General features: G+C 44.5%; 1 protein-coding gene across 4 annotated transcripts in view; it reads left to right on the top strand.

Moving 5' to 3' along the window:
• The first annotated feature begins 2,513 nt into the window (after window positions 1–2,513).
• LOC146388024 (RNA binding protein fox-1 homolog 3-like) overlaps window positions 2,514–10,967 on the top strand; it is a 428,590-nt gene continuing 420,136 nt past the window's right edge. For 3 of the 4 annotated variants that reach the window (XM_084925106.1, XM_084925110.1, XM_084925105.1), the window contains exon 1: window positions 2,517–2,960. The gene's annotated coding sequence lies outside the window, so the exon portion shown is untranslated. Of the gene's footprint in view, window positions 2,961–10,967 lie in introns of all 4 variants that reach the window. The other variant, XM_084925113.1, reaches the window with a different exon arrangement.

Here is a 10,967-nt window from a genome sequence, read left to right as displayed (position 1 = left end):
CCTGATGCCATCAGCATGACTCAACAGTGAAAGCAGCTCTGTCTCATTAGTCTTCTTCTTTAGCGGTAAAAAAAAAGAAAAAAGGTAGCAATTCCCATTTATTCCATCTGTTATTCTCACTGGTGCTCTGCAGCCAACACATTCCTCTCATTCTGGGTAATAACATTAAATTTGTTAAAATTGGTGCTATGTTGAAAATGACAATGTCCTCTCTGCTCTCGCGGGGTGACTACCTGACGATTCTTAGGCTTCTTCCCACGTCCCGTGTGAAGTATGGCGATGCCGCAGCGGGTTACCACATGCATTTTAGGCGTGCAGCTTTGTGATTTAAGATGAGGAGAGGTTTTGTAGCGAGCTAACGTGTGTGATGGCAAGTCTGTTAAAGTCTGTAGATCAGGAAGTCCTCTTGATCTTTGATACGAGGTATCTGTGTGGGTGCTTCTGTGACCACATCTTTGATCTTTGGTGTGTGTGTGTGTGTGTGAGTAAGTGAGAAAGGGAGCGACATGGTGCCAGAGCCTCCTGCCTCCTACAGATTGAGGTGAGAGCAGGCAGGTGGGGCTCTGTCGTGTCTGTGTGCCACAGTAACTGGATGTGATGGGTGGCCTCTGGGGATCTCTGCCTTAGAAGTGCTAAACGAGCGAAGCAGAGCAATCACACTGTTCCTGCGCGTGTTTGTGCGTCTGTGTGTGCGCGTTAGCGTGTGTGCCGCAAGCCCACACACTCCTATATATGATAGTCAGTTTGCTTTCCTGTTGCCACTGGCTCTGTGTCTGTGTAGGTGTGCGTGTCTGTCATAAAGGACACTGCATTTATCTTTAGACTAAATATAAGCGCCACGAGATGGATGATAGGATAAAACAGCCTTTAATGTGTTAAATGTTGCCAGGAAACAGGGCTTTTTAAATGACGACGACACAAACACGACTGCCCAGTTGGGTCAGAGGAGTGATGCTGAGGGCTCCAGACAGTCCACATGCGGTGGGGCTCCAGTAGCACGACTCCAGTTACAAAGGTGGCGACAAGACACTGGTTCCAGTCTACATGTTGTGACCCCACCCTGCTCCAGCCACATCCCCACGTGTCTCAATGTGATTGTTAGCCTGAAGCATCCGAAAGGGCAAGCTACTCCCCTCCCCTTCATTAGCCAAATGGAATTGACTTAATTCAATTACGGCTCCTCCCGTGAGGAGCCCACGTTTGTGCACATTTCTGCCTTTTGCACATCAGCTGTAAATCTGTGCGAGTCCCCACACGTGTTTGCATACATTACACCTGCAACCTGCACGCATACGAGAACAAAACAAACGAGCGCACGTCACAGGTCGTGTTCTTGCCGCGGGCAAGCCGAGGCCCCGACGGTGGCACCGTCGAGGCCTGCGGTCCCACCGCTCCACCCGCGGCCTCGTGCGCCGCCCGAGCCGAGGTGAATGCCAAGGAGTCTCTGAGCCACTACATCAACCCAACCTCCCCCACCCCACCCCAGGGGAACACCAGCCAATGAATTACAGATTAGATCATTGTTACAGGATCATAACAGTGATCTAATTGCCAATTTCTCTTTTTAATTGAATTTGGTGGAGTGAAGAGGACGGAGATGGGATTCATGGGACTCTGTGTGGAGCCGATTGGAGTCGGTCTGCTGTTGACCGGGCACGACGGTTAATGAGGAGAAGAAAAAAAAAAATTCCGGCGCTTGACATTAAGCTGCAGAGCTGGGCGTCCACTGCAGAAACGTCAGGCTTAATATCCTTACCAGTGCCTCTTGTTCAGACAGAACGGCATTTTTGAAATCTTTCAGGGTGTTGGCTCGCTAAAATTACCCAAATTACATCGACAGCATCATGTGTCACAGTTAAATCACTGTAACTAGTTTGCAGCTTTTTTGGAATTTTTTGTTTTCTGTTTTTCTGCTTTTTTTTTCTGGACTTTAACAATGTTTTTTTCTTTTCATTTTCCAAGTTCGGTTCCCAGTACAAACGACTTCGGTCTGAACCTCACGGATGCAGCTCTCTGACCTAGGCTGAGCTAATTGCAGTTTGTCTGCGTCTGTCTCCATGCCCCGAGCTTCCCACATCTACTGCTGCTTTCCCACCCCACCACCTCCAAAACAGTCGGACCATAAATGAGCTCCATAGTGCTGTCTGATTACAGCTTGGTTAAATTAGATGAGATAAGTTAGCCCACATCTCCTCCACAGCCATGCTTGAGAGCTGACAAGCCCAATACATCTGTCGCGGCTATGGTAATTGAGATGGGGAGGGAGGGTGACGGTGGTTGGATATGGAGGAGTGATTTGTGTGTGTGTACATGAATACGTGTGTGCGTGTGTAGAACTGTGTGAATGGGAGGGGGGAGCCTCCCTCTGTCTCTTGTTCCTCAGTACCTGTCATTGATGAGGAGCCAAGGAGAAGCTTCAGCTTGAAGCTGTCATCGGCCCTCTGAATTTGTCTGCCTCACTCTATCAACCCTCCCTCCTCCTTCCTCTTTCCCTCCCTCTCTCTGATGTGGATGCAGAGTGTGTGAGTCGTGAGCCAGCCAGCGAGCTTGTGTGTTGTGTGCCGCAGGAACCATACAACCGCCTCTCGAGGTGTTTAAATCTGAGACGTCGGCAGAGCGACTGGGGTGCAGGCAGCTCGCCGCCCTGACACCACTGAGACCCATGCACCCTCTCCCGGACTGACAGGCCAATCGCAAGCTGCCTCTCGCCCTCCCTTCATCCAAAGCGTGCTCTCTCTCTTTCTCTGACTCGCTCACTCGCACTCCCTCCTCCTCGTCTTCTTCCTCTCTCTCTCTCATTCCTCTGTGCTCAATCCGTGCATCCCCTCCTCCTCCTCCTCCTCCACCACCACCTCACACCTTTTGGTCAGAAGAGGAAGAGGAAGCCCAGCCCAGGGAGAGATGCTGAAAGGATGAAACTCTGACACGCCGACAGACCACAGGGAAACAAGAGCACAACTGTGAGTACAGCAGTCCTTTCACTTCTCACTCAGGCTTAACGCTGTCACACACACTTTGTCTCTCACGCACAAATGCACACACACACACGTGTTTGGCACATTTACTTCGTACCCACACTGAGACTTTACTCCACACACTGATCCAACAGCATACTCGCCATCCATGCACAGCTCAAGTGTCTTTGTCTTTTTCAGGCAGGCAGGCGAAAAAAGAAAAAGTGCAGATTGTGTTTTCCTTTTTTTCCTTTCGTAAGGCGTGCAGTGTGTTTCTTGATGTCGGCTGTTTAGATTAGGCTTTGTCCTGTCTTTGCACAGCTCAAACAAAAACAATCCAGCAAAAGTGTCATTCATACTTTGAGATTTTGCATACTTTTCCCAAAAAGTCAACCCTGCATTTTTATGTCTTTTTGTTCAGCTCAGATGTGAGGGGGGGGGAAAGCAAAACTAAAAGAACCCCAGTAATGAGCAAGGTCAGCTAAATCATGTTTCACACACACACAGATTCTTTTATCTGTGCACTTCTGCTGTTTTTATTGGCAATAAAAGCGTGCGGGATCACCACATGAGGGAAGTATCCCTGTTCCCATCTCCCATCTTAAATATATAAGCTGCTATAAGCCAATAGATGCCCGAGGGGTGAAAAAAGGGGCGTACTTTCTTCTCAGCGGCGTAAGAATCCCGAGCAGTCCCCGCTACTTATTGTTTAGCGCTCAGCCAGGGGAGGTCTGCGTGCCGGGCTGATCTGCGCCGTTTGCGCCACACTATTTTTTGATTATGTTCCTGGTTCATCTCTGGCCGAGCCGATTTCCTATTTCCTTCTCCCATTTCGAGAGCGGGGAGTATAATATGATAGCAGCTCACATGTGGGGAAGTGCAGACAGTGGATCTGTACAGAGGACACAGATTGCATTTCCCCTGGAGAATGCTCTCGCTGTATTAAAGGCACTAGAGGGCTGCTCGGCACTTGTCATCAGCTTCGCTAGTAATGCCGGCGAGAGGAGAAAGTAGACGTGGTGTTTACAGCCACTCTCTCATTTAAAGAGCTCCCATTGGCCCTAATGCCACAGCTGCATCACACTGGCCCATTGCAATCCGGGTTATATTACATTTGTGAAGCCCAGGATATTGTGCGGTGCCTCGCTTGCTTCGAATGTGGGAAATGAAAAGATCTATATGTTAAACATCCCACAATATATTAGATTTGTTGCTGGACTGTAAACTCCTGGAGTGAGAATGAAAGCATTTGCATTTTTATGATGTGGTTTAACGTGGATCACATGCACCACAGCACCCATTTATGCTTAAAATTGAATTTATATTACCCCACGTTTTAGTTGTTTGGACTTCACTCTGCTGCTGTTTTATAATTCTCGGGCTTTTCTGGTTTAGCTGCTATAGGTGCTGTTTTTTCTGCATTTTCCAAGTCACTGAGTCTGAACGTAGGATTGATTCCGATTGTTATAAGCGTGCAGCGAGACATCGGCAGCTCTCGAGACCCGACGAGCCTCTGGTCGCTGATGTGTCAGCAAAAGTGAACGATCAGCCTGAGACTGATGTCCGCCTCCGTCTGGCCTTGGCGAATTTACTGAACCCGTGTGGCTTAACGCACAAAGACACACAAATCAAGATAAACAAGACAGGCCTCTCCTCCTCCGGTTTTGCCTCCGATTAATTCCTGATTTCATGGCCTAAAAATAAAACCGACCACCTATAACCATCATCAAAGCTATGATATTTGCAGCAAAGAAAGACTACAAAAGCTACATCACAAAAAAGTAATTTAAACTCTGTGAATTAATGGAACTTTCATTTTGGATTTGCCAGTGGCTTTCATAGGAAATTTATGCAATTTAAATGCAGAACGCCTGTCTGCTTCTGAGTTGGTCACTGACCAATTTAAATGTATCTTTTCCTATATTGTATGTTTCATTGTGGAGAAATATATCGAAGGGAAGTTAATAGCCTTTTATGCTAGGAAACATATTTAATTACATATATCTTTCACTGCTAAGAATTTACCCCAGAGGTTCTGTTAATGTAAGTCTGTGATCTCCGCAGTTAATAAACCGCTCGTGAAGGCGAGATAAATTGCCGTCAACCCATATTCATCACTATCTGCGTGTGTATCTGCACTTATTGATTTGATAGTTGGTAACCAGTCCTGATCATCCATACAGATCCGTACAAAGCGAGGGCCGATAGGGTTTCCACTCTCCCTGAAGGCTCAATTACAAAGCACGCACGAGGAAATGTGGGGGGAAGGAGATCAGCTTCTGACAAGGTCAAATTATATATGTCAGCTTGAAATCATTTTGTGTAGGAGTTCAGCCATGTCTGAATGTATAAAGAAAGAGACATTTGGTAAGTCAATAAATGTCATATGCTGGAGCTCATTAAATATTTTAATCACACATTTTGCTGATTAAATTATATCGACTGAATCGAGGGTTTGAGCTTCTGTTATTTCATTTGTTTGCATGTTTGTGTGTTTTGGTTGTTTCAAATCTCTCCCAGACTTTGGGATGTTGGGAACTAGTGATTGCACGTCTTGAATAATGAGCAACAGAACGACTAATTTGCACACTTGTTACTATTTAAACAGTTCTGATTACAATTGCAAGCCCATCGTATGTTTTCCAGTCTCGACACGCATGCGGCGCTGCTCGTGAGAGTTGACGCTGTAATTGGTGCGTTGTGCGGTTGTTGGCTTTCGCTGGCATCCTTAGACAATGGAGTACAGTGCCTATTCGGAACCTCCTGAATACCACAATTCAGCGATGAAGGACATGTGTGGCAAATATTGAAGAGATTTTCTTTTTTGTATCTCTTCATGAAAAGCCAAAAAAGCAGAATTGATTTGAAGAGTGAGCCTGGCAAGGATAGCTTGGTTTTAAAAACCTTTGTGAGAAAGATTGTAATGGCAGGGCAAAGTGCCGCTGAAGTCACAAGGTTTTTAAAGAAACATGAGCATACGTGCAATAAAACATTTAACAGTTTCTAAGCTATGAAAGCGGCTTGGGCATCAAAATGCATTTTCCCCTCCTGTATACAGTTGTTTTATCTGGATTTTACAGTATCTGCCTCCAGCCGAGATCAATAAAGGCAAGTTGAATTTTGTTTGCACTGCTTAATAATTACATGTAGAACCTTAAATAGCCAACTTAAAGAAGCTGAGTGTCATAAAGGAAGTTCCAGGAATCCACGGACTATAGCCAAGTGGTTCCCGAAATACTTCATGTAAAAAACAAAATATAAAATGATGTCCTCGTGTGGAGGCATTACATTCTGGCTTTTCTTGACCTTGTACTTATGCTCAGTAAAGTGTTTAAACTTTGTTACACAATGGTGACAATATGGTGTTGGGCTGTAAATTCTTCCTGTTCAAATAGCCCAGAATAGCTATAAGGAATTAAAAATGCATCCCAAACAACAGCTCAGGTCTCAGGAGGTTAAAGCAAGCATATTGTGTATGCTACTCCAATAGAAACGAGCTTGGTATCACTGCTCTTGCTCCTGCAGCAAACCTTCCTGCTGTTGCTTGGTTGTGCTTACTGTAGGCAGTGAAGGAGCTGGTGATGACAGACAAATGCTTGAGCCAGTCCTCACAGAAGTTCAGACCGAGGCAGCTAAACTGGCTGCATATTAGAAAACCTTCTTTGTAAGGGGTTCTTGGCGACAGGAGGACCTCTGAAAATGGGTTTCAAACCTCTGGGAGTTAGTCACATTAATAAATAATAGAAAAAGCATGGAGTAACATCATTTATGTGTTTTTCCTCTGGCCAATCGTGTTATTTATCCATCTAAATTGAGAGTTGCCCAGCTTTTGGGGGTTTTTAAGTAATGACATATAAACCCTACTTTCCGGTCCAAACTACTCTGTGTTTATTAAGGTTGTTGTGTTTTTAACATGTTTTGTATCTTGTTCTATTTAATCTGAACAAGCCCCCAAAATAAGTCAGTGATCACTGTCAGTCTCCCTCTGTTTTTATTACCACTGTTCATTTTAAAGCTCAGTTTTTAAAACCTTACGATGTAACTACAGCCCAGCCCATGCAGCAGTATATTAATGACTAACCTCGTATTGTGGATGGATTATCTCAGTTGTTCTCCTGACTGAAGTTTGGTCTGTTTACAGCATCCTGCCATGTGATTGCATTTGTCCCTAACCATCGGGAACCCTCACGTTAACTTTTATCGAGTGGAAAAAAGTTAGCGTTCATCTTCTCTGTTTATGTTATGCTAACATAGCTGTTAGCTAGCCACCACGTAGCACATCATTATATACCAGCTAGCCCAACTTCAGTAACCCTACAAATGTCACTGCAGTTTATTTTTCTGTCTTCATTTATGTTGGACGTGATAGCAGAGCTGTACGTTTGAATTTTTCAGAAATCTCTCAGTCAGAACATGCTATATCATGTTTAGGTGGAAGCTAGCGAGCTAACTTCCTGCTAACTTCAGACTCCGTTAAACTTCCTAAATTCTGTTTTCATGGATGTCTGGATGTTAAACTTCACTGTTACACCTGGTAGAGCAGCCACGCTGATCATTTTATTACAGATGAAAGAATTTAGACAGTTTGTAACTCTCAGTGATGCCGCAGTGTTCGTTTGACTTTGGGACCTGAAGCGGAGTTTGGACCTGGAAACGGCTAATGACGTCAGGCTTACAGGCAGTGTTGGGGAGTAACGGAATACATGTACCGCCGTTATGTATTTAAAATACAAAATATGAGTAACTGTATTCCGTTACAGTTACCGTTTAAAAAGGTGGTATTTAGAATACAGTTACTTTGTTGAAATAAATGGATTACACTGCGGTACTTTCCTGTTTCATATTGTGGTGGGTCAGGACTGTTTGGGTTTTGTTTGACAGCTGTGATGTTCTGTTGTTCCAGGCGGCAGCGTTACGGTTGCCATGGTTGCCATGGTTACAGGGCGACGCTCTCTCTCTCTCTGCGACTGTGTGTTTCCTGGGTGAGAGAGCGCCTTTTTGTTGTTGTTGTTGTTGTTGTTGTTGTGCTAAGCTAACAGGCAGAATGCTACAAGCATAGCTCTAAAGAATGTAGCCTCATGGGCAGTGTAGTCCGTGCTGCTGGGAGAATGGACTGCCATACACGTTATGTGTCTGTGAGCAAGAGGAGGGAGAAAAAGGATAGCGGAAAAGTATGAGCAGTCATCGAGCAGAAACGGAAGCTGGAAGCATGTAAATATAATAATACCCACTGCAGCCAAGAAGAGTGCCTGACGAGCCCAGTTGTAAGTAAGCTATTAAGACTCGACTGTACACTGTGTTCGGGTTTTCCTCCGAAAACAATAAGTTCCGTTGGAGCAGCCTTTCAACGCCTCTCTCTGTCTCTTGCAAGAAAAGTTGACCCACACAACAAAGTAAAGCTATTTTTCGGCTACGAGCCCACACGGACCCGCGGTATTAGTCAAAGGTCCCTTTACTACGGTTCGGAGCCGCGGACCTTCAGTAATAGTAATAAATCACACAGCAATAGTATATTCACGTAGTTGTAAAAAGCATGATAATATATTAAGCAATCCAAAGTATTCAGAATACGTTACTGTCATTGAGTAACGTAACGGAATACGTTACAGAATACATTTTGGGGCATGTATTCTGTAATCTGTACTGGAATACATTTTAAAAGTAACCTTCCCAACACTGCTTACAGGCTAGACTGGCTTCAAAGCTGTCCACAAATCCTGCTCTGGTAACTCAAGAAGAAAAAAAATGTTACCTTTCTGAGTTACCTGCATGAACTAATCACATCCTAGAGCAAGCGTGCCTCTAGCTGTAAGTCTTGCTCGTGACAGGATGCAAACATGAATGGCTCCCTCCTGAGCTCAGCTGTAACCTTAGCTAGCTGCTTTCGGTTGGCAGAAGTTCCTACATCAAACCATCCACAGAAAGGGTTGAGTAAGCAATCTTTTGAATAACCAGGTCATAATTTTTAAAAAGATCCATCATTGCTGATTATTTAAGTAGTTTTGGTCGTGTAGTTCGCTTTAGTTCTATTATATTTAAGATAAATGGACTATACTTTTATAGCACTTTCTTACAGTAAGCCTCATTCACCCAGTCACGCAACTCGGGATTCAGTATCTCGCCCAATGACGTTTTGACATTCACTCTAGGTAGAGCCAGGAACCATCAACCAATATAACTGGTGCTAAAACGGTTTGCGTGCATCACTAAACCTAACCCTGGTTCAGAGATAAAAATATGTACATTCGTTTTAGGAGTGACTTTTTATTTTTTAAAAGTCTTCTTTGACCTAGTAGAGGCTAGTAATTATACCCAAGTTTCAAAAAACACATGTACATTTAAATACGAAACAGGTGGATGTTTGCCGCCTTACTTAGGTAAAAGAGATTCTAATTAATTTTCTGTGAATGCACAAATTAGTTGGTGAACCTAAAGACTATCAGAGGTCTCTTGATTATCCAAACTTGGTTCTTCCAGAGAGACTTATTGCTGTTGAGTTTTGGGTTTTTGTTAAATGTGATTTTTGAATGCTGCGAGCACAACACCTGAAATTCGATTCCCCTTCACCGTTTCTGGTTTGAGGCAGCAATTTCAAAGACGGATATCTCAAAACCCGAGCGAGTAAAACCAAAAGTATTTTTATGTGTAGATATCACTGGGGGCAAGAGAGGAAAAAAATGTGTTTTTGTAAATTACCTTATTAAAGTCCCGTAGCTAAATTGTGCTGCAAACAGTGTTTATTTAGTCCATTTCATTAGAAAGTTTATAGCAGCTCTGCATGGGCTTTTGCCATTCGGTCGCCATTTAATCAGTCTGCACCCCCAGCATTAACCTTCAGTACCTCTCTCTGTCATTCTCTGCAGGGTCACGCAAAGTATCATCAAATATTTATGATATTAATAATTGCCTTTAGGAAGGGAAAAAGAACATAAATAAATCTGCTCTGCAAAGCATACAATTAAGAAGTCCATTCCATGTAATAAATGGGCGAAGGGGAGCTAAAAGGGCAAAAAAAGGGCGAGACGTCGAAGAATCGTCGAAGACGGAGACGCCGTGAAACACGGGCGGCGAACGGCTCTGGCTGCGCAGTGGAAGGGGTTTTTCTTCTTCTGTAAATTCGTGCATTATCTGGTGTGCAATTGTTCTTCTGAGAGCTAATGCGAGCCTGAGAGAAATCGTTGTTGTGGATGGCTTGAGCATCCGCGGTCCCCGGGGGGCCTCCTACATCGACAGACTCCAAATAGACAAACATGCAGACACCCACACACATGCGCACACATATGTACACAGAGCTGCTTAGCGTGGAAGCCGATTGAGGCAGGGCCCAACATTAATTATCTGTTTTTCAGCCGAGGTCTGGTGACAGTGATTAGAGTGAGGGTTTTTTTGGAGAGCGGTGCACATGCAGTCTAATGAGTAAAACTGGCTTCTCTATAGAGCTCTCCAGGCACACTTGATCTGCACTGTGCTTCGGCGAGTGTATATGTGTGTGCGCGCATGTGTGGGTGTGACTGTTGCGCCTCCAGGCATGCTACTGGGAGAGAGACACTCTGAATCTGAGGTTTAGACGCTGATGTAATAGTTGAGACACTCCCAAAGCAAAAAGGTCTTTTACATAATCGTTGTTTAATTGTGTCTTATTGTGACGATTAACGCTCGGTTTACTGGTCAAGGCCCTTTTGGCTTTGGTGCTCGCTAAAGCTGCTGCTGCTTGGAAATAATGCGATTCTGCGAGCAAACCACACGACAGCGTGGAACGGTCTGTATCCCATGGAGTGTGTTTGGAAAAAAGAAGCGAGCTGCTTGCCTTGTGAGAGAATTATAAATGGCTGTGTCCAAACTTTGGCAGCACTGAGCCAAAAATACTCACAGCACAGTAGTGTGGAACAGCAGTGAATCTCGTGTTGATCTCAAAAACAAAGGGCTGATTTTCAACAGGCTTGGCAAAGAAATGACTCGAATGAAGTTAGAGATTTAAAATTCGGTCTAATGCTCGCAAGGTTCAGGGTAGTT

Source organism: Perissodus microlepis, chromosome 4, assembly GCF_051167445.1.
Source record: "Perissodus microlepis isolate ML-2025 ecotype Zambia chromosome 4, ASM5116744v1, whole genome shotgun sequence".
NCBI lineage: Eukaryota > Metazoa > Chordata > Actinopteri > Cichliformes > Cichlidae > Perissodus > Perissodus microlepis.
The sequence above is the reverse complement of the archived record's forward strand: the minus strand, read 5'-3'. Positions and strand labels throughout refer to the sequence as shown.